The sequence below is a fragment of the Macaca nemestrina genome, chromosome 19 (genome assembly GCF_043159975.1).
Source record: "Macaca nemestrina isolate mMacNem1 chromosome 19, mMacNem.hap1, whole genome shotgun sequence".
NCBI classification, from domain to species: Eukaryota; Metazoa; Chordata; class Mammalia; order Primates; family Cercopithecidae; genus Macaca; species Macaca nemestrina.
In genome coordinates, this window is record NC_092143.1 from 72007179 (window position 1) to 72022025 (window position 14847).

General features: G+C 41.2%; 1 protein-coding gene and 1 pseudogene across 1 annotated transcript in view; one reads left to right on the forward strand and one right to left on the reverse strand.

Annotated features, from left to right (window-relative positions):
• LOC112426113 (splicing factor, proline- and glutamine-rich-like) overlaps window positions 1-14847 on the forward strand; it is a 182642-nt gene that overhangs the window by 69221 nt on the left and 98574 nt on the right. Inside the window, exon 5 of the mRNA XM_071085362.1 lies at window positions 2669-2707. The gene's annotated coding sequence lies outside the window, so the exon portion shown is untranslated. The remainder of the gene's footprint in view (window positions 1-2668; window positions 2708-14847) is intronic.
• On the reverse strand, window positions 10716-11594 carry LOC139360060 (ADP/ATP translocase 2 pseudogene; annotated as a pseudogene).

Sequence of the window (14847 nt, forward strand, 5' to 3'; positions counted from 1 at the left end):
GGAGCTCATCCATTAGCCACATCAGGAACACTATCTTCTTAACTGTAGTGAAAATTTATTAAAAATGGCCTTGTACATTGAACAACTCACCTGCACATGATATTTTGCTAAACCCAGGTATGCAACAGTAAGGTTGTCATGTCATAATTTAACAGCTACTACAGTAATTGAAACTTAAGGGAGCCATAATGACAACTATATTCTTCTGGAATGTCAATGGACTAGCTTGAGGGAGAGGGGAGTGGCCCAAGAGCCCTGCAAATGATGGTTGGGTGGGCCTCAGGAGTCATCTCCACCATGCTGCCATGTCGAGGCACCACAGATGGAGCATCTTCTCCCTAAGACAGCCAACACCCTGTTGCCCCTATTTTCTCTATTAGTTCTTACACTACTGTGATGAACTACGTGACACTGGGTAATTTATGAACACAAGAGATTTAATTGACTCGCAGTTTTACATGCTTAACAGGAAGAATGAGTGAGAGTCCTCAGGAAACTTAGAATCATGGTGGAAGGCGAAGGGGAAGCAAGAAGCAAGCACCTTCTTCACATGTTGGTAGGAGAGAGAGAGCGAGAGAGAGAGGAAAGAGGTGATACACACTTTTAAATGATCAGATCTCATGAGATCTCACTCAGTATCACGAGAACAGCAAGGGAAGAATCTGTCCCCATGAGCCAATCATCTTCTATCAGGCCCCTCTCCTGACACATGAGGATTGCAATTTGACATGAGATTTGAGTGGGGACACAGAGCCAAACAATATCAGCCCCTCTACAGACTGTGGTCTACGACTAATTTTATTTTACTTGTGGTAGCACTATCACCTTGGGAAAATAATTTGGGTTGGTTTGTGGTGAGAAAAGGAAATGGGACTTATATAACCAAAATTTATTCCTCTCTGATCTAATGACTTCCTCCTCTCCAACTTAACCCTGAGCTCCAGCTAGAAGCCTCTTTTCTGCAGCTGTGGGGTAACCAAGGCCTATTTTCAACCTCACAGACTATCTCATTGTATAGTCCTCCCCACATTCCTGCTTGCTTCTTCCTTAGTCTACCTCATTGATGTCCAGATGCACAAGTCCTCTCAGCTCCATCCTATCTCCATCACTCATTTGTCCCTCCTTGCATACTACTTTTCTGTCTCCTGTAACAACCTCCTGTGTATGTGCCCAGTCCTTGTAACCCAACTGCAAGTTGCTGGAGAGCAGAAACTATTTCCTGTGTCTGTTCTCCAGAAGTATGTGGTAAATTAATATGTGAAGGGAAGATGCCAGCAAACTATTTACTTTTTTTTAAAACCTTGCTTAAGATATTACTTAAAGAAGTGTTCACCTTTTTAGAGTAACTGGATATTTTGACTGCTCACTTTGCTACTTGAGTCTGGACCAATCATAATCCTGACCTGGAAGGATTATGAACCTTGTCCAGTATGCAACATGTATGTGAATCAGTAATAAGTCACATTAGTGACGTTTTTATGCTCTCCTTTTACTCCAGTTTGAGTAACTCGTTCTTATTCCCACCGATGTGTTTAAGTTCCTCTTCTGTGTCCATACCTGTCTTATTCAACCCAACTCATTCCTAGGACTAATTCCTATATTATGTCCCTGCTAAATATATCCAGACCTTTGTGACACTGTCTGCCCAGCTGTGTCTCTTCCAACTGACTTGTTTTTCTGTTAAACCCAGTCACCTCTAATCTGGTGTATCAGAAATATTCTGATGCATAGCACATCCTCCCACAGCCAGAGGCATGAAACAACAATGTGTTATAACTCATGATTCTGTGGGTTGGCTGGGATCAGCTGGCTGGTTCTTCTGCTGACCTCACCTGGTTCACCTATGCATCTTCAATTATCTGTCTGTTTGGCTGGGACTAGAGGGTCTAAACTAATCTCCTTTACATGTCTTACTTTTAGACAGAGTTAATTGCTTTCAGATCAAAACTGTTGTAACACCAAAGTGTCATAGCTTAGGATGGCATTTTCTGGTACCCTCCATTTGTTCAGTCTTCATGAAAGAAGCTTGGTGGAAGTGCCACATCAAGGTTTGTTATGTATTTGTCCAGCCCATCTTACCAGGCCTGACAAGACCACTAGAATTCAGAAAAGAAGTCTTGTTTATATAATAAGCATGCGTCCAGGGCAGCTCATAAGTGGTATCTTTCAGTAAAGTTAGATGGTAGGCAAAGTGCAGCCGAATGTCACTGAAGAAACTGCAAAATATAGCCTAATCAAGAGAACTGATCAGAATTACAAGTGCAAGAGAACTCTGAGTTTTAAATTTATGTGTGTTTATGGAAGTAAAATATTTTGCATCAGGAAAACCTCAAATGAATTAGATTTGGAGCCCTTTATTTGCTCTATGATCTAATTATGAATATATTAAACCACTATTTGCATCCTCTGTACCTAAAACTAGTACCTTTTATACAGTCCATAATTCTCCCTAGATGTTGACTATTTTAAGGAGAAATTTAGTCATCCTAATTGCATAGTTTCCAAAGTTAATGATTTCCTAAAACAACGGAATCATTAGTTCATATTGCTTTCCTGTAACATCTTTCCCAAGTTTAAATGAATGTATATACTAATGGGTACTAAAAGTAAATTTTCAGAAGCATTTTCAGGACCGGCATCTGCCTCAGACATGTATGTTCCCTTTCAGGAGGGAAGACTGTGAAAAGGAAAATTATACTCTTTTAAGGTAAGTTACAGTGAGCAGATACATTAAGCACCTGTACTAGTGAAGCAATCAACATACTCATATTTACATTAATTAGAACATAAATGAAACAAACCAAATTTCTTTATTGTGCTATTTTTATGTTTAACCTGGCATGGAAACATAGCATCTGGGGAGATTCTTTCTCAACTTGAATACATAATCAACACAAAAATAATAGGATAAAAACTTTAGAAGGAAATTAGAGTAATATGATAACATGAATTTATAAAATTGAGCCATCTTAAGAGGGAAAAGTTTGCTTTGGTAAGAGAAGAAATATCCAGTAAACTTTCTCTACCATGACTAAGAGAATGAAATGAACCAGAGGATTTTGATACAATTATTTTTTGGATTTCATTTTTACTTTTGGCAGAGGTGGAAGGTAGGGAGATAATTGTCTCCGTACCTTAGAAATGTCCAAGGCCTGTTTCCTTAAGATTTTTAAAACACATCTCTAATATGAGTGAGTGTGTTACTGCATAATTATCTAGGCCTTCATGCAAACTCTATGTGTAATTCCAGGCCCCAAATGGACATTAGACTAAGTAATTTAGATCACCTATATTCACTCTAATGAGTTCAAGGTGAGTAAGAATAAAAAATCAGGGAATTTTAAAGAACTATGTTCTAACAAAGTTGAAAATTAACTTTTGTGCAGCTGTACTATGTTATCTCAAAATCTAAAGATTGCAGAGCAAATTTCAGAATTTCAGAGCAAATTGTGACTCAAGGATAAAAATCTGTTCTCTTTGTTCCCTTGACCTTGCATAGTCTTTTTATTTATTTATTTATTTATTTATTTATTTTATTATTATTATTATTATACTTTAAGTTCTAGAGTACATGTGCATAACGTGCAGGTTTGTTACATATGTATACTTGTGCCATGTTGGTGTGCTACACCCATCAACTCATCATTTACATCAGGTATAACTCCCAATGCAATCCCTCCCCGCTCCCCTCTCCCCATGATAGGCCCCGGTGTGTGATGTTCCCCTTCCCGAGTCCAAGTGATCTCATTGTTCAGTTCCCACCTATGAGTGAGAACATGCGGTGTTTGGTTTTCTGTTCTTGTGATAGTTTGCTAAGAATGATGGTTTCCAGCTGCATCCATGTCCCTACAAAGGACACAAACTCATCCTTTTTGATGGCTGCATAGTATTCCATGGTGTATATGTGCCACATTTTCTTAATCCAGTCTGTCACTGATGGACATTTGGGTTGATTCCAAGTCTTTGCTATTGTGAATAGTGCCGCAATAAACATACGTGTGCATGTGTCTTTATAGCAGCATGATTTATAATCCTTTGGGTATATACTCAGTAATGGGATGGCTGGGTCATATGGTATATCTAGTTCTAGATCCTTGAGGAATCGCCATACTGTTTTCCATAATGGTTGAACTAGTTTACAATCCCACCAACAGTGTAAAAGTGTTTCTATTTCTCCACATCCTCTCCAGCACCTGTTGTTTCCTGACTTTTTAATGATTGCCATTCTAACTGGTGTGAGATGATATCTCATTGTGGTTTTGATTTGCATTTCTCTGATGGCCAGTGATGATGAGCATTTTCTTTTGAGAAATGTCTGTTCATATCCTTTGCCCACTTTTTGATGGGGTTGTTTGTTTTTTTCTTGTAAATTTGTTTGAGTTCTTTGTAGGTTCTGGATATTAGCCCTTTGTCAGATGAGTAGATTGCAAAAATTTTCTCCCATTCTGTAGGTTGCCTGTTCACTCTGATGGTAGTTTCTTCTGCTGTGCAGAAGCTCTTTAGTTTAATGAGATCCCATTTGTCAATTTTGGCTTTTGCTGCCGTTGCTTTTGGTGTTTTAGACATGAAGTCTTTGCCCATGCCTATGTCCTGAATAGTACTACCTAGGTTTTCTTCTAGGGTTTTTATGGTATTAGGTCTAACATTTAAGTCTCTAATCCATCTTGAATTAATTTTCGTATAAGGAGTAAGGAAAGGATCCAGTTTCAGCTTTCTACTTATGGCTAGCCAATTTTCCCAGCACCATTTATTAAATAGGGAATCCTTTCCCCATTTCTTGTTTCTCTGAGGTTTGTCAAAGATCAGATGGCTGTAGATGTGTGGTATTATTTCTGAGGACTCTGTTCTGTTCCATTGGTCTATATCTCTGTTTTGGTACCAGTACCATGCTGTTTTGGTTACTGTAGCCTTGTAGTATAGTTTGAAGTCAGGTAGCGTGATGCCTCCAGCTTTGTTCTTTTGACTTAGGATTGTCTTGGCAATGCGGGCTCTTTTTTGGTTCCATATGAACTTTAAAGCAGTTTTTTCCAATTCTGTGAAGAAACTCATTGGTAGCTTGATGGGGATGGCATTGAATCTATAAATAACCTTGGGCAGTATGGCCATTTTCACGATATTGATTCTTCCTATCCATGAGCATGGTATGTTCTTCCATTTGTTTGTGTCCTCTTTGATTTCACTGAGCAGTGGTTTGTAGTTCTCCTTGAAGAGGTCCTTTACATCCCTTGTAAGTTGGATTCCTAGGTATTTTATTCTCTTTGAAGCAATTGTGAATGGAAGTTCATTCATGATTTGGCTCTCTGTTTGTCTGTTACTGGTGTATAAGAATGCTTGTGATTTTTGCACATTAATTTTGTATGCTGAGACTTTGCTGAAGTTGCTTATCAGCTTAAGGAGATTTTGGGCTGAGACAATGGGGTTTTCTAAATATACAATCATGTCATCTGCAAACAGGGACAATTTGACTTCTTCTTTTCCTAACTGAATACCCTTGATTTCTTTCTCTTGCCTGATTGCCCTAGCCAGAACTTCCAACACTATATTGAATAGGAGTGGTGAGAGAGGGCATCCCTGTCTTGTGCCAGTTTTCAAAGGGAATTTTTCCAGTTTTTGCCCATTCAGTATGATATTGGCTGTGGGTTTGTCATAAATAGCTCTTATTATTTTGAGGTACGTTCCATCAATACCGAATTTATTGAGTGTTTTTAGCATGAAGGGCTGTTGAATTTTGTCAAAAGCCTTTTCTGCATCTATTGAGATAATCATGTGGTTCTTGTCTTTGGTTCTGTTTATATGCTGGATTACATTTATTGATTTGCATATGTTGAACCAGCCTTGCATCCCAGGGATGAAGCCCACTTGATCATGGTGGATAAGCTTTTTGGTGTGCTGCTGAATCCGGTTTGCCAGTATTTTATTGAGGATTTTTGCATCGATGTTCATCAGGGATATTGGTCTAAAATTCTCTTTTTTTGTTGTGTCTCTGCCAGGCTTTGGTATCAGGATGATGTTGGCCTCATAAAATGAGTTAGGGAGGATTCCCTCTTTTTCTATTGATTGGAATAGTTTCAGAAGGAATGGTACCAGCTCCTCCTTGTACCTCTGGTAGAATTCAGCTGTGAATCCATCTGGTCCTGGACTTTTTTTTGGTTGGTAGGCTATTAATTATTGCCTCAATTTCAGAGCCTGCTATTGGTCTATTCAGGGATTCAACTTCTTCCTGGTTTAGTCTTGGAAGAGTGTAAGTGTCCAGGAAATTATCCATTTCTTCTAGATTTTCTAGTTTATTTGTGTAGAGGTGTTTATAGTATTCTCTGATGGTAGTTGTATTTCTGTGGAGTCGGTGGTGATATCCCCTTTATGATATTTTTATTGTGTCTATTTGATTCTTCTCTCTTTTCTTCTTTATTAGTCTTGCTAGTGGTCCATCAATTTTGTTGATCTTTTCAAAAAACCAACTCCTGGATTCATTGATTTTTTGGAGGGTTTTTTGTGTCCCTATCTCCTTCAGTTCTGCTCTGATCTTAGTTATTTCTTGCCTTCTGCTAGCTTTCGAATGTGTTTGCTCTTGCTTCTCTAGTTCTTTTAATTGCGATGTTAGAGTGTCAATTTTAGATCTTTCCTGCTTTCTCTTGTGGGCATTTAGTGCTATAAATTTCCCTCTACACACTGCTTTAAATGTGTCCCAGAGATTCTGGTATGTTGTATCTTTGTTCTCATTGGTTTCAAAGAACATCTTTATTTCTGCCTTCATTTCGTTATGTACCCAGAACTCGTTCAGGAGCAGGTTGTTCAGTTTCCATGTAGTTGAGCGGTTTTGATTGAGTTTCTTAGTCCTAAGTTCTAGTTTGATTGCACTGTGGTCTGAGAGACAGTTTGTTATAATTTCTGTTCTTGTACATTTGCCAAGGAGTGCTTTACTTCCAATTACGTGGTCGATTTTGGAATAAGTGCGATGTGGTGCTGAGAAGAATGTATATTCTGTTGATTTGGGGTGGAGAGTTCTATAGATGTCTATTAGGTCTGCTTGCTGCAGAGATGAGTTCAATTCCTGGATATCCTTGTTAACTTTCTGTCTCGTTGATCTGTCTAATATTGACAGTGGGGTGTTGAAGTCTCTCATTATTATTTTATGGGAGTCTAAGGACTTGCTTTATGAATCTGGGTGCTCCTGTATTGGGTGCATATATATTTAGGATAGTTAGCTCTTCTGTTGAATTGATCCCTTTACCATTATGTAATGGCCTTCTTTGTCTCTTTTGATCTTTGATGGTTTAAAGTCTGTTTTATCAGAGACTAGTATTGCAACCCCTGCTTTTTTTTTGTTCTCCATGTGCTTGGTAGATCTTCCTCCATCCCTTATTTTGAGCCTATGTATGTCTCTGCATGTGAGATGGGTCTCCTGAATACAGCAGACTGATGGGTCTTGACTCTTTATCCAGTTTGCCAGTCTGTGTCTTTTAATTGGAGCATTTAGTCCATTTACATTTAAGGTTAATATTGTTATGTGTGAACTTGATCCTGCCATTATCATATTAACTGGTTATTTTGCTCGTTAGTTGATGCAGTTTCTTCCTAGCATCGATGGTCTTCACATTTTGGCATGTTTTTGCAATGGCTGGTACCGGTTGTTCCTTTCCATGTTTAGTGCTTCCTTCAGGGTCTCTTGTAAGGCAGGCCTGGTGGTGACAAAATCTCTAAGCATTTGCTTGTCTGTAAAGGATTTTATTTCTCCTTCACTTATGATACTTAGTTTGGCTAGATATGAAATTCTGGGTTTAAAATTCTTTTCTTTCAGAATGTTGAATATTGGCCCCCACTCTCTTCTGGCTTGTAGAGTTTCTGCCGAGAGATCTGCTGTTAGTCTGATGGGCTTCCCTTTGTGGGTAACCCGACCTTTCTCTCTGGCTGCCCTTAAGATTTTTTCCTTCATTTCAACTTTGGTGAATCTGGCAATTATGTGTCTTGGAGTTGCTCTTCTCGAGGAGTATCTTTGTGGCGTTCTCTGCATTTCCTGAATTTGAACGTTGGCCTGCCCTACTAGGTTGGGGAAGTTCTCCTGGATGATATCCTGAAGAGTGTTTTCCAACTTGGTTCCATTTTCCCTCTCACTTTCAGGCACCCCAATCAGACGTAGATTTGGTCTTTTTACATAAGCCCATACTTCTTGCAGGCTTTGTTCATTTCTTTTTCTTCTTTTTTCTTTTGGTTTCTCTTCTCACTTCATTTCATTCATTTAATCCTCAATTGCTGATGCTCTTTCTTCCAGTTGATCGAGTCGGTTACTGAAGCTTGTGCATTTGTCACGTATTTCTTGTGTCATGGTTTTCATCTCTGTCATTTCGTTTGTGGCCTTCTCTGCATTAATTACTCTAGCCATCAATTCTTCCACTCTTTTTTCAAGATTTTTAGTTTCTTTGCGCTGGGTACGTAATTCCTCCTTTAGCTCTGAGAAGTTTGATGGACTGATGCCTTCTTCTCTCATCTCGTCAAAGTCATTCTCCGTCCAGCTTTGATCCGTTGCTGGCGATGTGCTGCGCTCCTTTGCAGGGGAAGATGCGCTCTTATTTTTTGAATTTCCAGCTTTTCTGCCCTGCTTTTTCCCCATCTTTTTGGTTTTATATGCCTCTGGTCTTTGATGCTGGTGATGTACTGATGGGGTTTTGGTGTAGGTGTCCTTCCTGTTTGATAGTTTTCCTTCTAACAGTCAGGACCCTCAGCTGTAGGTCTGTTGGAGATTGCTTGAGGTCTACTCCAGACCCTGTTTGCCTGGGTATCAGCAGCAGAGGCTGCAGAAGATAGAATATTGCTGAACAGTGAGTGTACCTGTCTGATTCTTACTTTGGAAGCTTCCTCTCAGGGGTGTACTCCACCCTGTGAGGTGTGGGGTGTCAGACTGCCCCTAGTGGGGGATGTCTCCCAGTTAGGCTACTCAGGGGTCAGGGACCCACTTGAGCAGGCAGTCTGTCCCTTCTCAGATCTCAACCTCCGTGTCGGGAGATCCACTGCTCTCTTCAAAGCTGTCAGACAGAGTCATTTGCGTCTGCAGAGGTTTCTGCTGCTTTTTGTTGTTGTTGTTGTTGTTTAGCTGTGCCCTGTCCCCAGAGGTGGAGTCTACAGAGACAGGCAGGTTTCCTTGAGCTGCTGTGAGCTCCACCCAGTTCAAGCTTCCCAGCGGCTTTGTTTACCTACTTAAGCCTCAGCAATGGCGGGCGCCCCTCCCCCAGCCTCGCTGCTGCCTTGTGGTTAGATCGCAGACTGCTGTGCTAGCGATGAGGGAGGCTCCATGGGCGTGGGACCCTCCCGGCCAGGTGTGGGATAGAATCTCCTGGTGTGCCCGTTTGCTTAAAGTGCAGTATTGGGGTGGGAGTTACCCAATTTTCCCAGTGTTGTGTGTCTCAGTTCCCCTGGCTAGGAAAAGGGATTCCCTTCCCCCTTGCGCTTCCCAGGTGAGGCGATGCCTCGCCCTGCTTCAGCTTTCACTGGTCGGGCTGCAGCAGCTGACCAGCACCGATTGTCCAGCACTCCCTAGTGAGATGAACCCAGTACCTCAGTTGAAAATGCAGAAATCACCGGTCTTCTGTGTCGCTCGTGCTCGGAGTTGGAGACTGGAGCTATTCCTATTCGGCCGTCTTGCTCCGCCCCCTGACCTTGCATAGTCTTTTAAATGTCCCTGTTTAGAGGAATTAGGTCAGTTGATAATAGAAGTGTGAAATAAAATTAGAGGAAGCACAAAACAAGGGACGGTAGCTATAGCTATGAAACTTGCAATAACAACTTTGTACTAGAAAAATATCCAAAAGGCATAGTTTACGTGAATACAGACCACTTTTGAAGTAAGTAACTAAATTACAAAGCAAATTCAGCTTCTAGTAGTTAAAAATAAGGATTTTTAGGGAAACTCTTAAAACCAGGCCCCACACTTTGTCTCATATCACACTGACCATAACTCAATCCCACAGCCACACTAAGGGATCAGAGGATAGGATAGGAGATGCACACTGTGCACATGTGGTAATTTGCCCAGCAAATAAGCCAAAGTTCTACAACAGAGCAGGAGGAATACGGGTATTAGGAGGCAGCTAATGGTCTTTCCTTTGTTGCTATTCCACAGCTATTCTTGAAATATGTTCCTTTTTGACTCCTGAAATGTAGCTGTAGGGGAGAAAGAGTAACATCTTTTCTTCACCATCACTAGGTTCATGACTGAAACCCCCATAACAAAAGACAGGTTATCAAGAAAAAAGCACACAAATATATTTAATGTAAGTTTTACATGACACAGTGTATTAGTCCGTTTTCATGCTGCTGATAAAGACATACCCAAGCCTTGGTAATTTATAAAGGAAGAGGTTTAATGAACTCACAGTTCCACACGGTTGGGGGGCCTTGCAATCATGGCAGAAGGTGAAAGGTATGTCTTATGTGGTGGCAGCAAGAGAGAATGAGAACCAACTGAAAGGGGTTTCCCTTTATAAAACCATCAGATCTCATGAGGCTTATTCACTACCATGAGAACAGGATGGGGGAAACTGCCCCCATGATTCAATTACTTCCCACCAGGTCCCTCCCACACAGGAGCTACAATTCAAGATGAGATTTGGGTGGGGACACAGCCAAACCATATCATTTTACCCCAGCCCCTCACAAATCTTATGTCTTCACATTTCAAAATCAATCATGCTTTCCCAACAGTCCCCCAAATTCTTTTTTTTTTTATTTTATTTTAGATATTTTTATTTCTCCAAATTTGTTATTTATCAGGAGTGACTGAAATAAAAAATACAATTGAGTCCCATCATCATCATGGAAATGGCTTTAAGAGAAAACTGGTCAGATGAATATTATTGCTTCCCATTTTCAACCAGTAAATAGTTGCCACTGAGAAACTGACAGCCAGGAGTCTGTCAAGAATGCTCAAGATATGTTATATAATACAACATGCCTGTTCACAGGGGGAAAAATCCTAGGAAATAACTTATGTGTACTTCTTGATTTCATCATACAAGACAAGCACAAAAGCACCACCCATGCCCCTGAGAACATTGGACCATGCACCCTTGAAAAAAGCTTTGCCTCCTTCATCACGAGCTATCTTCCTCCAGCAGTCAAGCGTGCCTGTGTACATGATGTCAGTTCCTTTGCGCCCTGACTGCATCATCATGCGGCGGCGAACAGTATCAAATGGATAGGAAGTCAACCCAGCAACAGCAGTGACAGTGTGTGCGATCATCCAGCTGATGACGATGTGAGTGTTTTTGGGATCCGGAAGCATTCCCTTTGCAGTGTCATAGATACCGAAGTAGGCGGCTCGGTAGATGATAATACCCACGCAGTGTATAATGCCTTTGTATTGCTTATCTGCAGTGATCTGCTTGCTGGCATGCTGCACCTGCAGCAGCAGCTTGACCCGCTCGATAGGCGCTACCGCCGTCTTGGAGATGGCTGCGGCCACTCCACCTGCCAGGAAGTCCTTGGCGAAGGACACAGCGGCATCTGTCATGTTGAAAGGAAAGAGGCGGCAGGCTGCTGCGGGACGGGACTGGGCCGGGAACCGGCTTTGACTCCGGCGCTGCGGGGCCCCCCAAATTCTTAAATCATTTCAGCATTAACTCAGACGTCCACAGTCAAAAGTTTCATTCAATACAAGGCAAGTCCCTTCCACCTATGAGCCTATAAAATCAAAGGCAAGTTAGTTATTTCCTAGATACTATGTGGGTACAGGGATTGGATAAATATACTCATTCCAAATGGGAGAAATGGGCAAAAACAAAGGACTAAAGGCCCCATGCAAGTCCAAAATCCAGTGGGGCACTCAAATCTTAAACCTCCAAAAAGATCTCCTTTGACTCCATGTCTCATATCCAGGTTGTGCCTATGCAAGAGATGGGCTTCCGTGGCCTTGGGCAGCTCCGCCCCTGTGGCTTTGTAGGGTATAGCCACTCTGCTGGCTGCTTTCATGGGCTTTCGTTGAGTGTCTGTGGCTTTTCCAGGTGCATGGTGCAAGCTGTCAGTGGCTGTACCATTCTGGGGTCTGGAGGATGGTGGCCCTCTTCTCCCAGCTCCACTAAGCTGTGTCCCAGTGGTGACTCTGTGTGGGGGCTTCAACACCACATTTCCCTTCTGCACTGATATAGCAGAGGTTTTCTGGGAGGGCTCTGCTCCTGCTGAAGACTTCTCTCTGGACATCCAGGGATTTCCATACATCCTCTGAAATCTAGGCAGAGGTTCCCAAACCTCAGTTCATGACTTCTGTGCACTCATAGGCTCAACACCATGTGGAAGCTGCCAAGGCTTGGGGCTTGTGCCCTTGGAAGCTATGGCCTGACCTGTACCTTGGCCCTTTTAGCCATGGCTAGAGTGACTGGGATGCAGGGCACCAAGTCCCTAGGGTGCACATGGCAGGGGGGCCCTGGTCCTGGCCCATGAAACCACTTTGTTCTCCTGGGCCTCTGGGCCTGTGATGACAGGGGCTGCCATGAATGTCTCTGACATGTCCTGCAGACATTTTGCCCATTGTCTTGGAGATTAACATTTGGCTCCTTGTTATTTACGTAAATTTCTGCAGCAGGCTTGAATTTGTTCTTAGAAAATGGGTTTTTCTTTTCTGTTGCATCATCCAGCTGCAAATTTTCTATACTGTTACCTTTCATTTCCTTTCAAAACGGAATGCTTTTAACAGCACCCAAGTCACCTTTCGATTGCTTTGCTGCTTAGAAATTTCTTCCACCAGATACTCTAAATCATCTCTCTCAGGTTCAAAGTTCCACAAATCTCTAGGGCAGCAAAATGCCACCAGTCTCTTTGCTAAAACGTAGCAAGAGTCACGTTTGCTCCAGTTCCCAATAAGTTCCTCATCTCCATCTGAGACCACCCAAATCTCATCTTGAATTATAATCCTTATAATTCCCATGTGTAGATGGCAAGACCTGATGGGAGGTGATTGGATCATGGGGGTGGTTTCCTCCATGCTGTTCTCATGATAGTGAGTTCTCACAGGAGCTGATGGTTTTATAAGTGACGGTTTCCCCTACACACACATACTCTCTCTTACCTGCTGCCATGTAAGACGTGCCTTTTCAGCTTTCACCATGATTGTAAGTTTTCTGAGGTCTCTCCAGTCTTGCAGAACTGTGAGTCAATTAACCTCTTTTTTCTTTTCTCCCTTTTTTTTTTTTTTTCTGAGACAGAGTCTAGGTCTGTCACCCAGGCTGGAGTGCAGTGGCATGATCTTGTTTCACTGCAGCCTCTGCCTCCACCTCCTGGGTTTAACCAATTATTGTGCCTCAGCGTCCTGAGTAGCTGAGACCACAGGCATGCACCACCAGGCCTGGCTAATTTTTGTATTTTTAGTAGAGACAAGGTTTCACTATGTTGGCCAGGTTTGTCTTGAACTCCTGACCTCAAGTAATCCACTCACCTTGGCCATCCGTGCTGAGATTACAGACATGAGCCACCACACCTGACCATAACCTCTTTTCTTTATAAATTACCCAGTCTCAGGTAGTATCTGCAGTTTGAAAATGAACTCATACAAGGAATATATGTAGATTTTACTCAGTGTAACTTGATCGGGAGTTGAGATAATAGTGGCTCTTAATTATAACCAGAAAATAGAATTTGGAGTTTGTTGCTGTGTTCGTTTGAATTATGTTTCTTTACCTTGAAGATCAAAGAACCATTCTTAGAGATTTCTTTAATATCAAGCTATGTCTGAAATAGGCTCATTTAAAAGCAAGGTTTGTAGTGTAATAAATCCTGGTATAATAGAAATTTCAGAATATCTTTCACATTTTCATAATCATTCATTTTAATCACTAGTGCTAGATGCCTTGATCATTGAGAGAAAAACATAAAAGAGAAATGAGTTAAAATATTTTGTGGCCTCATTTAGGTTTGAATGTTTATGTTTCAAGAATTACATAAATTTTACTTAGCCCAATATGTACTGGTACAAACTGTAAAACAGTCAACTATTGCTTCTTTAGCACATTTTCTGGAAGCATATTTTTATGACAAAACACTCTTTGTTTAATATTTACAGAGTATAAGGCTTTGAAACCTTTTGATATATATGTACTTTCTTAGAAGTAATAACTCAAATAATTGGATAGACATTCAATTCAAACAATTATAATTAGTCTAACAAATAGTGTATCTGTTCGCCTAATAGTTCTGAGGCCTAACTTGAAATTAAGATGTTGAGGGGATAGATGGTTATTAATTGGAGGGGTCACATATATTTTAGGTAAATTACATTGATAATAGAAGATTCCAAATATTTAATGTTTGAAGAGCAAAAACAAATGTTAACTCTGGTAAAGTTCAAAGACGTTCACAGTTTTAGCATAAACCTATTGTTCTAACCATGAGCAAACAGAAGAGGCACCTTGTTTTGAAGTTACGTGAAACTTCAAAAAAAAAAAGGCCAATATTCTCACATGTCAAATCCCTACCAAAGAGGGGAGCGCTGTGAATGAGTTACAATGGGAGGCAGAATTATGACCCCCCCAAAGAGGTTCATATCCTAATCCCTGGAATTTGTGAATATGTTACATTACATGGCAAGGGGGAATTAAGGTTGCAGATGGAAGTAAGGGTGCTAATTAGCTGACCTTATAATAGGAAGACTATCCTGGTTGATTAGAGTGGAACTAACATAACCCCAAGGACCTTAAAATGGAAGAGGGAGGCAGAAGAGTCAGTGTTAAGAGTGAGGCAATGTGAGAAAGACTCCACTGGCCATTGCTGGCTTTGAAAACGGGATGGGGCCATGAAATGTAGGCAACCTCTAGATTTTGGAAAAGATGAGTAGAGGAATTTTCCCCTAGAACTTTCAGAAGGAAC